Genomic DNA, 18,867 nt, shown 5'->3' with positions numbered 1-18,867 from the left:
ATTCTGCTGTATCCAAGAAACATCTCAAAGCCAAGGATAGTTATTATTTTAGGGTAAAGGTTTGGGAAAGATATGTCTAGCAAATGAGTCTATGAAGCAAGTTGGTGCTGCAATTTATATATCTAATAAAACAAACTTCAAACCAATATTAATCAAAAGACATAGGGAAAGACACTACATAATCATTAAAGGACAAATCTACCAAAAGAGTCAATGACTTTTGACCTAAAATCTGTACTGCCTGCAAAATATGCTAGGGTGATGCTGGCATATACCTTATGGGAGTAGCTTACTAATCTCTGATTTGACTTAAGACCCACTCCATGAGAAGGAACCCATACCTGGCATTGCTTGTGTAACTAAGAGCCGGAGACTAGAAAGCCCAAAGACCTAGGGTAAATCCATACAAGACTGGTCTAAAAGTATAATAATAAAAAAATTCCTAGTGATATTCTGCCATAGTCTGCCTTATCTTGCCATCATGAGAAAAGCTTCAACCAGAAGCAGATGAGGACAGTTGAGAAGAAACATACTCAGACATTATTCAGAGAGAAATTTCTAGATTGGGAGGTCTCCATCAAATCCTTCCCCTCTGCACTCAGGAAATCCTGCAGAAAAGAGAGGCAGAAAGTTTGTAAGTATCAGATGGGATAGGGATCACTAGGAGAACATGACCCTCTGAATCAACTAAGCAAAGCACATATGAGCTTACAGAGTCTGAAGCAGCAAGCACAAGGTATACTCCAGGTCCTCTGCCTCTGCAAACACTATAGATATTAACTATATTATTTTTAGGGAAGTCTAAATATGAAAACAAGTAGGTCTCTGCTTTTTTGTCTGCTCTTGGGACTCTTTCTTCTGTTGGGTTGCCATGTACAACTTTGATATAAATATTTTTTCTTCAGCTTACTATATTTCATTTTGTCCTGTTTAGTTGATATCTCTCAGAAGTTTGTTCTTATCTAAGAAGAGAAAGAAAAGAAGTGGATCCAAAGGGGAGAGAAACTGGGGAGGAAGTGGGGTGAATACAATGAGGGGAAATTATAATCAGGATATGGTGAATGAGAAAACAATCTATTTTAAATTAAATTATAAGAGGAAAAATAAAACCAAGTGTATTTTAAAACAAAAAAGTGATGTGTATGTGTGCATACATATGTGTATGTGTTGTGAGTGTTTGTGTGTTGTAAATGAAATTTCTAGAATCAGATGTCTTTGAAGCCATCATCTGGGGGTTCTTTAAACTAGTATTACACTTCTTATTTCACCTTAGCCTAAGCCTCCTACTGCTGTGGTATACAATGACAAGGCATTTAAATTTGATGGGGGGTCTTCCTAGGAAATATTTTTAGAGGACCTCTAGCAAGGTTAACATTTGTTATTTATTTACCTTTTTTCTCTGTTGATACCATAAAGGATGTGTTGTATAACTTCTTCAGAATTACTGAAATATAGTGTTGAAATACCAGTTAATGAACTTCCATTATATTGCAACCATGACTTAAAATAAAAACCTATTTGACTACCAGAACCAAGAAAAATTTGTAAACAGTAGCTTTAGCTATTCTACAAAGTGATCCACATCTATTGTCTGGGTCACTACTGTTGTTTTGGTATTCATCCTGAGAAAGTAACATTTGAGATTGAGAATGCATTAGGAAGGTACCTTCTTAAAAATTTATTGGTTTAAAGTTAAGCATACTACCTCACCCTCACCTTTGTTTTTCTACTTTCTGTCTTCCTGGTTGTCATCTCTGTTCTTCTAGACCATGTCATTTCTATTTTTTATGTTATATTTACATATATGAAAGATATTAATTGGTAATGAAATGTGGTACATATATACTATTTAATTTTATGATGAATGCATATTATCATAAATTGATCAAGTTATAATTGATAGAAACCAGATTTGTATTTATAGATACAATTGGAGACAGTCATAAAAAATGAATAAATCATGGTATCTTTTTAAGATCACTTCATATAAACATGGAGGAGTTGAAGGGTTGATGATCCATAAGCATTCTCAGAGGCTTAATTAGATACTTTTTCTGAGAAGGTTTTATATTTTTAATAAAAGCTACTAAAAAACTCAACTTTATAGTATCATTATTTATATAACCTTTCTCATTGCTTCTTTTCTTTTCAAACAGAGAAAATACTGTTAATCTCCTAGTTGCATCTCCAGTGAGAGAGTTAGCAAAACAAATTCTCCCCAGTTTCTGCTCTGCTGACAGCCACCTGCTGCCTCTCCTCTAAGTTCCACTTGCTGACTTACTGGCTCTTTGACAGTTTCTTCAATGAAGAACTGGGATGCCTCATACATGTCTTCCCTTTGTAGAAACTGGGTATGCTCAGAATTCAATGGCAGTTGCTATTTCCTTCTAGAATCATAATAAAATATTGGAGATTAGCACATCTTTCTCTTTGTTTGCTTAACTCAACTTTTGATTCCTAGTTTTTACCAGAAATGAACAATGAAAAGCTCCCTCTTCTAGTAAAGTATTCTTTTTTCCAAAGTTAGGTTGGGGATTAAGTACTTCATCATGTATAGAGTTAAAATTTTAGCTAAAGGGATATGTATTTCTAAAGAAAAACTGGGTAGTGTTTTAATAGACTAGCCAGGCTGTGGTGGCCCATGCCTTTAATTCCAGCACTTTGAAGGCAGAGACAGATCTCTTTGAGTTCAAGACTGGTCTACAGAGTGATTTCTAGGACAGTTTCCAAAGCTACACAGAGAAACTGTGTCTCAAAGAACAAAACAGAAACCAAATAAATTAGAAACTACTAAAAGGCTCTTCATCGTCCTGATTGTGCTGGTAATTCAGAGGACGAGGCACAAATTTGAGTTCAGTTTTGACAGTTTTGGCTACAGAAGGGACACTGTCACACAAAAAAGACAAAAAAAAAAAAAGAAAAGAAAGATGAAAGAAAGAAAAAAGCACTCTTCATTATGAATAGGAAAATAATATGCTAAGGAAGTTTGGATTATTAGAACATTCAATATTTCCTAAGATTGTATATAAATTATCTAATAAACTATATTGCATGTTAAGATGTCCTAAGCCATTATGGAATAACCTTTTTGTACACTTTTGATGATTCTTTGCCATGTTGCATTCTGATTGGTTAAATAAAGAGTTCAATGGCCAATAGTTAGGCAGGGAGAGGTTTGATAGGAGAACAAACTGGAGAGGTTGCAGTGTTGGGGTCCAGCCTCAATGGGTTCACATGTTAGGGGTATTCATACACGTAGGGGTGTGTGGATTAAAAATGTTAGCCAGAATAAACAGAGATAAAAAAAATGGGTTAAATAAAGTTGTAAAAACTAGTTATTAATAAGCGTAAGCTAGTGACTGAACATTTATAATTAAGATTAAGTCTCTGTGTGGTTATTTTGGAGCAGGCTGTTGGGACAGAAAATCCTAGTCTACACTAACTATTAAATGTCCTACTTAAATTGATAAATGGTTACCAATAATCTTAAAACTTGTAAGTACATTGGCTAAATAAATTTATGTCCTAATTTAATCTTTGTTGTTGAGCTAAACACCATGCACAACACTGGTAGGAAAGGGTTATTTTATTTACAGATTACAGTCTATCATCAAAGAAGCCAAGGCAGGAAAATATAGAAGCAATGGAAGGATCCAAAGATTTTTTTTCTTCCAGCTTGAGTTTAATGAGCTTTCTCGTGCAACCCAGAACTTCTTTTCCTGGGTGATGCCACCTACAAGGGCCTGGAGCTTCACACATCAATGAATAATCATGCCAATTTCTTACAGACAATGTCAATCAGATCTCTACAATCCCGCAGGTGAAACTCGTCCCCCCCTTTTTTTGAGGTAACTGCTGGTTGTATCAAGCTGACAATAAAAACTGACTACTATGTTTTCTCAATTATTTTTATTCAACTTTCGATGTGAGAAAGTGGCTTGCACAAAAATTACATATAATTTGTTTCTCTGTAATGGGACAATTTTAGTCTATAGGCCCATGTTTGAATAGTATGACTAAAAGTTAGGCTGATTATCATTTTCACTTTAGATTTCTTGTGTGTGAGTAAAATTCATATGTTGAAAACTTTTCACATGAAGAGCACAGTTTTTAAAATACTGGGTGCAATATACACTTTTTAAAACTCATGGCAATTTATCTTCAGTGATGAGAGAGGAGCAGAAGTAATCAGAGAGGCATAACTACTTGTATGAAAGGAAAAAAAAATCCATTCTCTCAGGACACAGGAAGCTGGAAAAGTGAGGTTGAGCTGCTTTCTGCCACAGATGTGGTGAGGAGCATTGAGTGTGTAAAAAGTAGTTTCTTCACTCTGTGTGGACAGAATTCTATATTTCATGCAAGTGTCTCATTTGCCTTTAAAAATCAGTATTTTTATATGTTTTAATGATTTCCATAGTCAATATTTCACAGTGTTCACAACTGTACAGACCACTTCGAAGCTGCAGCAGCTATCCCTTCTAAAGGTTGGAAATGGGCCACTAACTAATGGAGAGAGAAAGAAACAGTAATTAGATAGTTTATTCCACCTCCCAGTTTCATATATAAATAGTCTTTTATGATATCTTCTCAGATCTTGCTTGGTTTAGTTGACTCAAAATATTTTTAAAGTGTTTTCTTTAATTTCTTTTTTTTGACATATAATGCATTGAAATTACTACCAACACTCACAGATTTTGATAGCTCATCACTCTCTGAAAATCTTCTATGTCTTAGTTAGGGTTTTTACTGCTGTGAAAAGACACTATGACCACAGGAACTCTCATAAAGGAGAGTTGTGGTCTCTAATTGCGGTGGCTTACAATTCAGAGGTATAGGACCATCGTCATCATGGTGAGAAGCAAGGCAACACGCAGGCAGGCAGCTATGCTTCTAGAGAAGAAGTTACATGTTGATTCACAGGCAACAAGAAGTAGACTGAGCCACTCCCCATGGCCTGAGCATATATAAGAACCCAACGCTTACCTCCACAGTGACACATTTCCTTCAACAAGGCCATATCTACATAAAAAAGTCACACTTCCTAAGAGTGCCACTCTTGTGGGGAGCATATTCTTGCAAACCACTACTCTCCTCACTACAAAATAATTGTCACCTTTCATTTCTTTTTTCCTTGCTTCATAATCAACTAGAAATTACCCAGGGCCTTATCTGTGGTCACGGGTTTTTAACTGTACACTAGAGTTTACTACACTCACTAGTGGGTTCACAACAAAAGACAATGACTGACTCTTCTTCAGAACCCCTCAGCACAAAGAGTTTAGATACTGAGAAGAGAAGGGTAAAGAGCCTTAAGTCCCTCCCAGAACCATGATTGACAACCTACAGGCACAGTCTTATGCAGGTTCATTGCAGCCAGTCATAGCTATTGTGACAAGCCCAGAAAGTAGCATTTAACAATCCTCTTTTTATCTTTCCATTTTAATATTCTTTCTATCCCCTGCCCCTTAAAAGTAAAGAAGGGGCACATTGGGAATTGAAAGGTTTAAGCAGAGATGATGTGGGATATGAAGAGATTAGGGAGAAGAGAGAAAGAGAGGGAGTAACATAAACAAAACGTGTATGAAAAATACATTTGGAAACCTATTACTTTCTACATTAAACAAAAACATTGAAAAGTGAGATATCCTGCCCAGCAGGATAGCACTGTTGCTGAAAGCCATGGGTTTTCAAACAAAATCCAAATGCCACGTGTGGGATAGTTTAGAACCTGAGTGTTGGACAGGTAGGCCACAGGGGCTCTCTGTAAGAACAAAAAGCCTTGCCTTCTCCTCTAATACTTACTAAGGCTAGTTGAGGAGAATGTCTTGCTAAAGATACTACATACCATGCTTAAATATATAGCATATACCCAAGTGAAGCTGAGCTGGGATCCTTCCCCTATTCCTTAAAATACATAGCCATTGCTACGTACACTGCAGAGGGAGAAAATGCATCAGCAGTCTTACACAGCTGGAAGTCCTACGAACTAAACCAACCAGCCAGAAAAGATGTCCCCCCTGATGTAATAGTGGAGCAACTACTATAAATATAATTAATTGCTCTCTGATATCACTTGAGGCCCACTCCAGAGGAGGGAATTCATGTATGGTATTATAAACTCAGTAAAAACCTGACTGAGGAAGTTGTAGGCCCTAGTCAAGAACTTACTATTATTCATTAACCTAAGTCACACAGAGCTAAAGTACCTGTTCCATGTTCATACCATGTTTATGTTTAGACTAAGGCTACTCTCAGCCTTAATCAGAGAGGATTCCATTTGCAATGGCCCATAGTGAATGAAGAAACTCATGGCTGTTTAGGGGCTTCCATTTATACAACCAACTTTAAGGCTCTGCCTGGGAACACTATGGAAGAATAGGAGAAAAGAATTTAAGAGTTGAAACATTTTATGTTAGGCCGAGTTTAACTGAAACTTGAAATATTGCATCACACTAAAAACAGGTATAAATTAAAATTGGTGTCATGATTGGTTTTATATCTGATTTCTGTCTAACCTTTATTTGTTGGCATGTGTTGTGAGTATCAGACATATCTCCATATGTATCAGTGATGATATAGTTAACAAATATGCTTTAATCCAATGATGTTTTCCTAATTTAAATAAAGGCTCTTGAAATTAGCATTAGGACACCCTCCTGTAATATCAGCACTTTTGAGACTGAGACAGGAGGATGGTGATTAGTGGTCAATCTGGGCTACTAAGCAAGACCTTGATTCAGATTTTCATAAATAAAACCAGGCAGATGAGAATGAGTGTTGAAGTCTTTGGAGAAAATAAAGTCCTGGGCTGTAGGTCTACTTGACTCAACATGGAAAACTAGTCACTGTTACAGTACAGACTTTCCAGTTAGAAACCCATCTTTAATTGTTAGATGTTCATCCAGAAACTACTTCTTCTGAAAATGCCAATGTGCATTGTTAACTTCAGTTTTACTAATGATTTTCATCCACTTATTGAAATCTCCTTTCTTCTCGTTCAAACAGACATTTCACAAACATTATGTCAAACCTAACAATAAGAGTATAGTAGGAGCAGCAACAGTAATGTAGAGAGAGATATAAGGAAATAATAGGTGACCAAACCATAGTATACCCAGAAAACATAGTTCTACATTCCCCTAATCGCTCCAAGTCTCACTAGGGTAAAAGCAGCTACTTTTTAAACTCTTTTTACATGTCACTAGGCACTAACTGGAAATCAATAGACTAGCAAAGTGGGCTGGCATATGGCTTTTAAATTGTTTATTTACTTATAGGTCATGTTCTGTCAAATCACTTCTGACTTTAAAACATCAAGTAATCCATTTACAAGTAAGGTAATAGTCTGTCAAGTCTGCATGCTCGGAGCATTACTGGAAGATGAATTAACCAATCAACAAGGTAGTTAAATGTTAGGAGCTATAAGATCCAAAAGGGTAAGTGTTAATTCAAATAATGTTAAATGTTATTCATGGAAGAAGTGAACTATTTCTCACGCTTTGAAAATAACTCAAGTATGGAATGGTCTGAAAAGGCTTCCTTGAGAATATTTGTAGAGACACCACAGTCTTATTTCTCAGTTAAGCTAGCTTTGCATTCAAAACATTACACTAAATGAGTACATGAACATTTTGTGGAGCTGGCCAATGGGAAAGAATTTTCATATATTCTGAAGTGATGAAACCTTCTGAGTGTTCACTAATCTTGATCTTTTGACTGTACTGATCTCAGGACATTATTAGCCTACAGAGTAGGCCTATGTGTCGGGGATAAAGTTACATTTTCTAAGTTAACAACTGATATATTAAAGCAGAGTACAAATTAATTATGTCGCAATGGAATTTGAAATGGCAGGTGTTTTCTGCAAGTCCGTGTCCTATACTCAGCCTTATTTTAAGATGCATTAAAATGTAAAATATGTAAAACAAGAGTAGTTAAACTACCAGACAATAGTATTGCATAATTATCACATTTTAAATTTGAGTTTCCTGACAGTTCATATCCAATAGATGAATTGAATGAAGGTAAGAAAGGGAGGAAGAAAGGGAGGAAGGAAGGGAGGAAGGGAAAGAGACAGAGAGAGAGAGAGAGAGAGAGAGAGAGAGAGAGAGAGAGAGAGAGAGAGAGAGGGAGGGAGGGAGAGAAGGAAGGAAGAAAGAAGAAAATATGATACTCTGTTTATTCTGGGGGTATGAAGCTATTTGTCCTTTGGTTTGTCTAATACCTTCTCCTACCAGTCTTTCAGTGTTGCCATGAAGATGGCCAGTTATTGCTAAGACATTTTTTTTATAGAGATTCAGTCTCTTATAAAGCAGAGATGTCTAAAGCCTCCCATGTAGTTAAGGATGACCTTGAGCCCCTGCTTGCATCCCCTCCCCCCACCCCCCACCCCAGCTTTCAAAGAGCTGAGATTATAGGTTGCACCACCACACCTAAATCCTCTCTTCTGCTTAGAGGCTTTCTTCTGACAGTAAATCCTTTCACCGCTGCAGCCTGGCCTCCTGCCCAAACTCCTCACTGAACAGATTCTTTGCTCATGTTCATTGCAAGTCTAGAAAGCATCTCTTGTTCCTCTCATATTTCTTCAATCCCTCCACCTCATTTATACAGACTTTTCTGCTTGGGCTCACCAATTCCCACTCCATGTCTCTTCATCTCTAATGCTATACATATAAAGCTACTGCATTCTTTGCTCTAATTGCCTACCTACCTTTTCGATACTGAATGCTCAGACATACTTTCACATGTTCTTATTATTATCTCTAGGGTATTTAATCAGCCCAATCATAAAATAAGCCATGTCAACTGTCACCGTTGTCTTGGAACAAACACTTTTGAAGTCTTCATTTAATTTTAATTAAACCTAGATTTTTAGCATTACCTTATATTTTGTGTAAATTGATGTCCACTTGATGGACCCACTTTATGGGACACATCCTCCCCCTGGTTTCATTGGGACTCTCATGATACTTCATGACTGTTTAGGGACTGCCTTCTTCCTCAGGACCTCCACACTTACTTGCAATTTATTACCATATCCTTTATATTTCAAATAAAACTTCTTGTGAGAATCCTTTCCTCAAAGAACACTCCAAGCTCAAACTTTCTATTGTAGTCCCACAATTGGGCATCAAATTGAAAAGTCCTATTGGCAGAGAGACAAGAGTAATGGTGATTTATTCAATGCGAACAAGATGCCAAACTCAGCCTGTGTCTGACCCAATGTTCTACAGAGTTTTTTTTTTTTTTTCAGAAAAGAAGTGGCAAATGCCATGGCACCTGTGTTTGGTGTTTGCTAAAGCCTTTGATTGAAGGAACAGTCAACATTATCATATCTTTATGACAGGAAAGATTCTGACATTCTGGAATGAGGCATCGTCTATGTTAAACTTCTTGTACCTTCCAATGGCACCCATCTTCTTTGTTTATATTTTAAAAGAATGGCCTCCAATTCCCTGAGACAGGTCTGTGTGGATATGACTTTAACTATGTAAAGATGTGTTACATTTGTTAGTACTGCATTTGTTTAACAATGTAAACATGTGTAATTTTGCCTGCATAAGGGGCCTAAATGCTCTAATAAAAAGCTAAAGAGCAAATAGCTACGCAGTTGAGGAATAAGCACCGCTGGTAGGCAAAGAGAATGAGTAGAAGTAGGAATCCAGGTTTGAGAGAGGAAACAGAGAAAAGAACAAAGGATAAAAAGAATGAGATGTCCATGCCAGACAGACACAGAAGCAGGAAAGTAGGACATATAGAAGGAAAGAAAGGTAAAAGGCCCCAAGGCAGAACACAGATGAAGAAAAAACAGCTTAAATTGAGGTACAAATGCTAGATGAGGAAAACATAAGATAAGGCTGAGCATTCATAACAAATAAACAAGTCTGCGTGTCATGATTTGGGAGCTGGTTGTTGGCTCAGTGAAAGCCTGCCATGCAGGTCAACCCGGATTACATTAAGGCCTTTTCTAAAAGGCCTTGTGTATCAGATGGGCAGGAAAAGAATTTATAACCACAAGTTTTGAAAAGTAAATGGCTCAAGAAAACTGAGGTCAGAGGTTTTGAAGCATAAAGAAACCTACATGAAATCAGACTATGATCACTACCAAATCTGATGAAGCATTCTAAATTACTTCTCATGGTTAAAAAAAAAATCACTTACTATGCTCAAGACTTCAAGAAGCCTTGACTCTTTTCTCTTAGTATTTCCATTTCCTATTTTCAGCTTACTTTATTGACTCTCATTAAACTGTCTTTCCCTAAGCCCCATATATGATTGGCTATACTTCTGTTAGACTTTTTAAACTATTCTCTCTCTCTCTCTCTCTCTCTCTCTCTCTCTCTCTCTCTCTCTCTCAATCTCAATCTCTCTCTCTCTCTTTCTTTGTGACATGGTCTCATTATATAGTATTCTCTTACCCAGAACTAGGTTTAGCTTGTCTCAGTTTCCTGGGCTCAGGATTTATAGGTGTAGGACACCACACACAGCTTACTATTTTCATTGTGATATTTAAAACGGGTTGAATGAAAGAAATAAATCACTGGTGGAAAATAAATATGGTGTGGGAGGTCCTTTTGTCTATGTGTTGCTTTTATTGGTTAATGAATAAAAACCTGCTTTGAGCCTATGGCAGCGAAGAACAGAACTAGGCGGGGAAAGCTAGGCTGTATGCTGGAAGAAAGAAGGGCAGAGTCAAGGAGATGCCATGTAGCCACCAGAGATGGATGCTGGAAGTTTAGCCAGAAAGCCAAAGCCACATGGCAATACACAGATTAATAGAAATTGGTTAAATTAATATGTAAGAGATTATCTAATAATAAGCTAGAGCTCAGGGTCTAAGCAGTGAGTTAATTAATACAATTTCTGGGTGATTATTTTAGGTCTAAGCTCTCCAGTCTCATCTTCAGCTCTGTAGCAGATTGCTCTAAGGAACCTATCCTCCTTTTCTTCCTCCATTCCTTCTCTTCTTCCATTCCCTAGGAATTCTGCTGGACCTTGCTGTAGGTCCATATTTCTTCCCTACCACCATTAGTTTGTATTAGTCCTCAACATTTGTGGCAATGTCTACCCCTCAGAAACTCCATGGATGCTTGGCTGTGAACTTTTGCTTCCTTTCAAGCATCCCAGCTCTCCTAGTCTATTCCCTTTCCTCAGTGTCATCTCCAGTACTGAAAACCACTCTACCATGAATCAACAGTGCTCACACCTGGCAGGTACTCAAGTAGGTGGATCACATTATCCTTCCTGTCCTCTATTAGGATCTCTCAATTCTCCCCCTCAACCTGATAATAACCTCCATAGAGGTGCCCCTCCTCCTACCTCAACTCCATTCACTCAACAACTCTTGGTTCAGACGAGGGTAGCCACCGTTCTTTCATCACTGTCTCTACAAATAATTATTTGTATTGCTTCAATTGACTGGCAGGATCCCCTCTTACCACCACACCCCCAGCTCCCTGTGAATTTCAAGTCTAAATGTCAACAGGGTTAAATTTACCTCTTTCTGAAGACCGACTCAGCCTTTTCTTCTAGCCTATTCCTCTTCTCTGCCACCCATAAGCATGAAAAAGCATTCCCTACCAGGCAAACCAAAACCTCCATATTTCCCTAAAAGAAAGAGAAACAGACACTAAGGAATTAAATACACACCCATCAAAGACAAGACTAAATATAAACACCCATAATCACAATCATCCCATTGCTAGATATGTTAGCACCACTGCAAAAACACAGACCAGAAGAGCCTGAATGGATTTTATACAAACTATTAGATCAATGATTCCAGTTGATACCATAATACCTGGTAAAAATATCGGTAACATTAGATGGAGGATAAACACTAAATTTACGCAGTATTTGTCTACAAATCCAGTTCTACAATAGGTTTATCAGAAAAATTCAATAAGAAGAGGTTGACCACACCTAAGACAATCTAAGGAATACATTATCTCAGACAAGAAAATCAAACTGGGGGTATGTGGAGATAATCCACAGGATAACAACAAAATGATTAACAAGTATCAATAAATACCAATATTGATAACTGTCTACAATAATGGTCTCAAATTCCATTAAAAGACATAGACTAACAGACTTGATTCTAGAACAAGATCCATCTTTCTATTGTATCTAAGAAACCACCCTTATTGTCGAAGATAGATATATCACATCACAGTAAAAGGATGGAGGAAAGAAGATATTGCAAATAAATAGACTGAAGAAGAAGGCTAGTGTAGCAATTTTAATATCTGACAAAACAGACTGAAAACAAAACCCAATCAGAAGAAATAGAGAATGACACTACATACTTGCCGGGGGAGGGAGGGCACAAAGAGGATATTGCAGTTCTAAACATGTATGCACCAAGTACATGGTCAATCAAGTTCATTAAAGAAACACTATAGCTAAAATCATTAAACTTCACACAATGATAGTAGGTGCCTTCAATATCGCTGTCTCTCCAACACACAGGACATATACACAAAACCTAATTTGCTGAAATTAAATTACTATCATTAATCAAATGGACCTAGCAAATATTTACAGAATTTCATCCAAACACAAGATAATATACAATATTGTGAAACTTTCTCCAAATCTGATTTATATTTGAATACAAAGAAGTATCAACATATGTAACAATGTTGAAACAGCACCATGTCTACTAACTGGCATAGTACCATAGATAAGGAAGAAAATCAACATCAAAAGAAATAGCAAAAAGTTTACAAACACATAAAACTGAATGAAAAATCAGTGATGCTAAAAATTAAGAAGGAAATTTAAAACATTTTAGAATTGAATGAGAATAAAAACACAACATACATAAAACCATGAGACGCAATGAAGGTGGTTCTAAGGAAAGGTCATAGTGCCTAATTTAAAAATTTAGAGAGCGCCTTACATAAACAACTTAATGGAACACTTAGACCACTGGTTCTAAACCTATGGGTATCAAATAACCCAATATCAGATATACTGCATATCAAATATTTACATTATGATTCATAAGAGTGGCAAAATTACAATTATAAAGTAGTAATGAAAACAATTATATGATTGGAGTGATCACCACAACATGAGTAACTATATTTAAGGGTTGTAGCATTAGAAAGGTTGAGAACCACTGATCTAAAATAATAATAAGAATTAGAGTCAAAACAAGTAGGTGTCAAGAAGTAATCAAACTCAGTGTTGAAAAAAATAAAATATGAACAAAAAATTAATGTAAAGAATCAACGGAATGAGCTGGTCCTTTGAGAAAATAAAATAAAATTTATAAGCCATTAGCCTTAATTCAAAGCACACAGAGAAGACCCTAATTAATAAAATTATAGATTAACTTGGAGACATAAAAGCAAACAACTAGGAAATCAAGATAATCAGAAGAATATACTTTAAAAATCTGTACTTAACCAAATTGTAAAACCTAAAAAAAAATGGTATTTTTTAAACATATATGACTTACCAAATTTAAATCAAGACCATATAAGCAGTTTAAACAAACACATCAAACACATTATCTCTAGTGAAATACAAGCAGTAATTACGTCTCACAATTTAAACAACAACAACAAAAAAAAAAACAAAAAATAAAAACAAGGACAGAGACAGAAGAAGGATTCTTCATGGAATTTATCATTTAACCAGATATTCAGAGAAAAATACACAAATATTCCTTATATTTATTACTTTGCTACATAAAAACAGAAGAAACATTGCTCATTTTTTTTAAAAAAAAGCTGCAATTACTTTGATATCTAAATGATACTAAGATTTAACAGGAAAGACAAATACAGATCAATTTTCCATATAACACAGAAGCAAACTTCTCAATAAAATACATGCAAACCAAAATAAGAACACATCTAAAAGATAATGAGGTAATGTAGAGATGTTCAACATATATAAACTGATAAATATAATCTACTACCTAAGCAAACTGAAAAACAAAAAACACATTATCACCTGATTATGAAAGGTCTTTGACAAAATCAAACACCCCTTTATGATAATAGTATTGGGGAGATTAGGGATCCAAAAAACACAACTCAGTATAGTAAGGTGATTACAGAAAGTCCACAACCAACATTAACCCAAACAGAGAGAAACTAAAAGAATGTCCACTCAAATCAAGAATAAGACAAGGAAGTCCATTAACTCCAGACCTATTCATTATGGTACCTGAAGACTTAGTTAAAATAATAAGACAACTGAAGAAGATCAAGTGAATACAAATGGAAAGGAAATAAAGTACCTTTATTGGTAGATAGCATGATTATAAACACAAATTACTTTGAAAACAACAGAAAACTCTTATAGCTGATAAATACTTTCAGGAACATAGCAAGACACAAAATTAATCCTTAAAATATCTGCAGTCTTCCTATATACAAATGAAAAATAGACTAAGAAACAAACAAACAAAAATGAGGAAACAATATCTTTCACAATCACAATGAAAATAATTTGGTGTAACTTTAACAAAGAAGATGAAAGACTTGTATAATAAAACCTTTAACATATTGAAGAAATAAATTGAAGATGATATCAGAAAACGGGTTCCATCTGCTCACAGATCAGCTGGATTAATGCAATGGAATTGGTCACCCTATCAAAAGCACACTGCAGATTCAATGCAATCCCCATCAGAATCTCAACATAATTCTCCACAGGACGTGATAGAAGAATTTTCAACTCTTTATGAAAACATGAAATCCCAGGATAACTAAAATAGTCTGGAATAATAAAAGAACAGCTGGAAGTTTTAGCATCCCTGATCCCAAACCATACTATAGAGAAAAAGTAAAACAAAAACAAAAGATAGCATGGTTTTGGCATGTAAACCAACACATTGGTCAATATACTCAAATTAAAGACCTAAGTACACATACCTGTGGGCTTCTGCTCTTTGATGAAGGAGCCAGAAATGTACTGGAAAAAAAAAGACAGCATCTTCAACAAAATATGCTGGTCAAAATGGACGTCAGCATATAGAAGAATCAAAATAGATACATACTTATCACCCTGCACAAAACTTAACTCCAAGTGGGTCAAAGACATAAAAGCAAATAATCTGAATGTTAACTTTTAAACCTTTGATAGGCATGCCACAATAGGTCTCGTGTAAGGAACTACATGGGAAGAAAAAATTACCTGAGTAGGAGGCTTATATACGTTCTCTCAGATGGTCTTCAGTATTAGCTGTCCCTCCCCAGTTTCGCTCCCTTATCTTACTTTATTTCCTCTCGCCCTCTTTTTAATCCTCCCATCCCAGTCTCCTCCTCTGTATCTCCATAGGATACAGCTATGGAAGAAGATAGACCATTGGCTTTGTGGAAAATAAAAAATCTATTGTTCTGATAAAAGAATGTAGTGATATAATGACTAACAATGACATTCTACTTTGCCCATAGATCAGTGTCTTGCATAGTCATCATACAAGAATTTTCTACCTGCAGTAGATAGAGGCAAGTAAGAGACCCATTACTGGAAAATGAGCATAGAGTGAGGAGACTTGGAATACTCAGTGCTAAGTGGGATGCCTCCACCACTTCTCCCTTCAGGGCTCAGAGAACTTTATCAAGGTGGTAAGAAAGATTGAAAGAGTCAGCGAGAATGGAAAAAAACAAGGAAACAAAGCCTTCTAGACACAACAGGGTGGCACACATACTAACTCACAGAGCCATCTTCCAGTTCAAAAGTTCACTAACACAAAATCTACCTCCACCAAAATATATTGTACTTAGTAGGAATTTGGCATGGAAATAAATGCCTAGAAAAAAATAAGGACAAACAATTTATACACAAGAATTCTTTCAATAAATCAAAAGTCAGTGTAATGTTTGATATACTAGTTTCCTGATACTTGTCAAAATAGCATCCCTAGAATGATGTTTGGGACATTTTTTTAAAATTTTTTCCTCCCCCAACAAGCTTCTTCTCTGACAAACATCTCGTAGAGACCTAACATTAACCTAGGAGAACAGAAAATGGTGAAGAACAATCACTCTATACACTGGGATCTGCTGTGGCTTTGAGAGCAGACACTCAGATAAAATGCTTCTACAATGAACAAACTTTCTTTCTAGGGCAGCCAGACACTAAGAACTGTTTAATACTGCTAGATATTAAAACTAGACTTTGCTAACATTTTGCAGAATATTTAGAGGAAAAGTAATATAGTAATTAGATAAAAATGTGTATAAATATAAAAATTCATGGATGTATATATAACATGAAAGTAGAAATAAAACTAGTGATTGGAATAGAGGAAAGTAACAGGAGGTAAGAGAAGCGAGCAAAGAGAGGTAGCAGATGTTAGGAGGAGTGTGTTCAACATACAATACACCTGTATGGAAATTCCCGAAATTAATTAATAAAAAATTGCAATCATTCAATGCTTGGGTGATCTGATAAATACAGAGCTACTTACATATCATGATTGCCAAAAAACTATATGCTATTAAAGTAAAGATCTAGATTATAGTTTTTACATATCCAATATTATATGTTCATGCATATGTAACGCTGAACATATGAGAAATATGCTGTATTTATACTTCTATATTATCAGAAACACTCATATTCGCTCTCTCATCAGTTAGAATAGAACTTATAATTTGATAGACAAAGATGCTGGCTCTTTCATTCACATGGTCTAAAAGACATAGAGAGGGATTTATAATCCTAGATGAATAATGGGTTAGACTTCAAGACACCCTAATTACCTAGTGAGGAAAAACTGAAATAAAATTAATGTCTGTAGAAAATAAATAATATGACTTCCTCAAAAGGACAGCAATCCATCCAGAGGTTTACAAATTAGACAAGGTTCTGCCAGCTGGCCATGGGAGGAATAACCGCTGCCAGTTTTGCCCTGTGGTGACTCTGGTAAATTATTCTTCCACTACATAGAGAAGCTAGGCAGGAATGTCATTCCCAGAAAACAGACTTATATAAACCAGTGATATTCCTGGTTGCATGGAATATGTATATTTTCATTTTGTCCTAATCTGATGTTTACATATAAGATGGTATATAGAATAAAAGAACAATGCTTTGGATATATACACTATCAGAGCTCTAAACACTATATTGTATTAAATTTTACCCTCCTAATAATGAACAATAAAGATGAAACTCCAACATAGAAAACCTTGAGAAATTATCCACAGTCAAATGAAATAACCATTTCTCAGGTTTTGATTCTCTTCAATGATACACAGATTATTGTTAGCGTCCTGCAACAGCAGATATTTTTCATTTTCTTCATAGTTTTGGTTGTAGGCAGCAGAAGAATATAGCCTTATAAAGGGTTTCTTTAATCATTTTGATTGATATTTCTTAGCTGGCCTTTGAAATTCATGCTTCATTACTGTAACTTGGGTACTGGAATGCCCCAAGCCTTGGCAATGCACTGAAGGTAAGTCTTCAGTGCTCCCTTGTGCTTAGATTAGATGTGTACCTTACTTAAAAACGAAAGATTTCTATTTGATACAGAATGCTTGATTTTTTTATTTGCAATGTTGAGAGATAACAGAATTTCTGCAATTCTAATGTTTTCTAGGTGTTTGTTGGAGTATACCCTTTTTTCATGTTTTCTAGATGGATTTTATTTCTTGTTTCTAATCATTTATCATAGATGCATTAGTATTTACTCACTGTGATCCAGAGAGTAAATTTAGTTTAGCAGTAACACTAATTTTGTTTACTAATTTTTGAACTTATGTGGACTTCTCAGCTTTTTAATTATTCATTCAAAACATCACTGTTTATTCTCTATTTGTTTTTTTGAGACAAGGGTTTCTGGTTGTTCTGGAACTAACTCTGTCCTAGAATCAGGCTGGCCTAGAACTCATAAAGATCAGTCTTCCTCGGCCCCCCAGCCCTAGGATTAAACACATGTGGTACCACACCTGGCACTGTTTATTATCTTATGAGAAATAGGTGGTGGTGGTGTAGGCCTTTAATCCCAGAACTTGGGAAGCAGAGGCAGGTGGATCTCTTTAAGTTTAAGGCAAGTCTAGTCAAAAAGATATAGTTTCAGGACAGGCACCAAAGTTATTCAGAGAAATTATTTCAAAATATTTGCATGCATACATACAATACACACACTTACGTGTGTATGCATGTATGCAAAATCCCTGAGTTTTGCATATGCCAATAGCTTTTATTTAGAGTTCTTGTTATTAGTTCCTTGTATGATTTTTTTTTTTAATTTTACTTAAAATATGCAGGTAGTTAACCTGCATATTAAAGTGCATAAGAATCACAGTGGTATGGATACAAGCAGACTAGCCTTGTTGACCCTTGATAACATGCCATGATATATTACCGCACCTTGTCATGCCAAAATACAAAATGTAGTGTAACAGTGGCTATCTATCCTCTTGGGTGAAAACAGAGAGAAGGGGGAGAGACTAGGATTATAAAATTACATATTAGAACATAGACAATGTGCATTATATTCGCATTATAAGCAAAGTCTCCACTTGGCCATGTTAAGTAAAGCAAGGTGATCTGTTGATTAGGATTTTGTATGCCAATGCATTATGGATATTAATCAAAATACCTGTTTCTCCGATGTCCTTGTTCTCTTTCGGAACCCATGGGACCCTGTAAAGTGAAGAACCACACCTTGGAAAGTGAATAGATCACACTCGAAAAAAAAATGCTGCTAGATTCATATAACATTTCTCCATTCAAAATAAGATTATTTTGGAAAGTTGCTAACTCCAAATGTTATTCACTATGTTCTAGACGTTTCCAGACTTGTTTATGTCCTGTGAAGTTTACACCTGGCTCTCTTCTATTCCTGTTGTCCTTCTTGCTCACACTTCCTTGGAGTATAAAAGAATAAATGCA

This window comes from Microtus pennsylvanicus, chromosome 14 (assembly GCF_037038515.1).
Source record: "Microtus pennsylvanicus isolate mMicPen1 chromosome 14, mMicPen1.hap1, whole genome shotgun sequence".
In the NCBI taxonomy this organism is placed as follows: Eukaryota; Metazoa; Chordata; class Mammalia; order Rodentia; family Cricetidae; genus Microtus; species Microtus pennsylvanicus.
The sequence above is the reverse complement of the archived record's forward strand: the minus strand, read 5'-3'. Positions refer to the sequence as shown.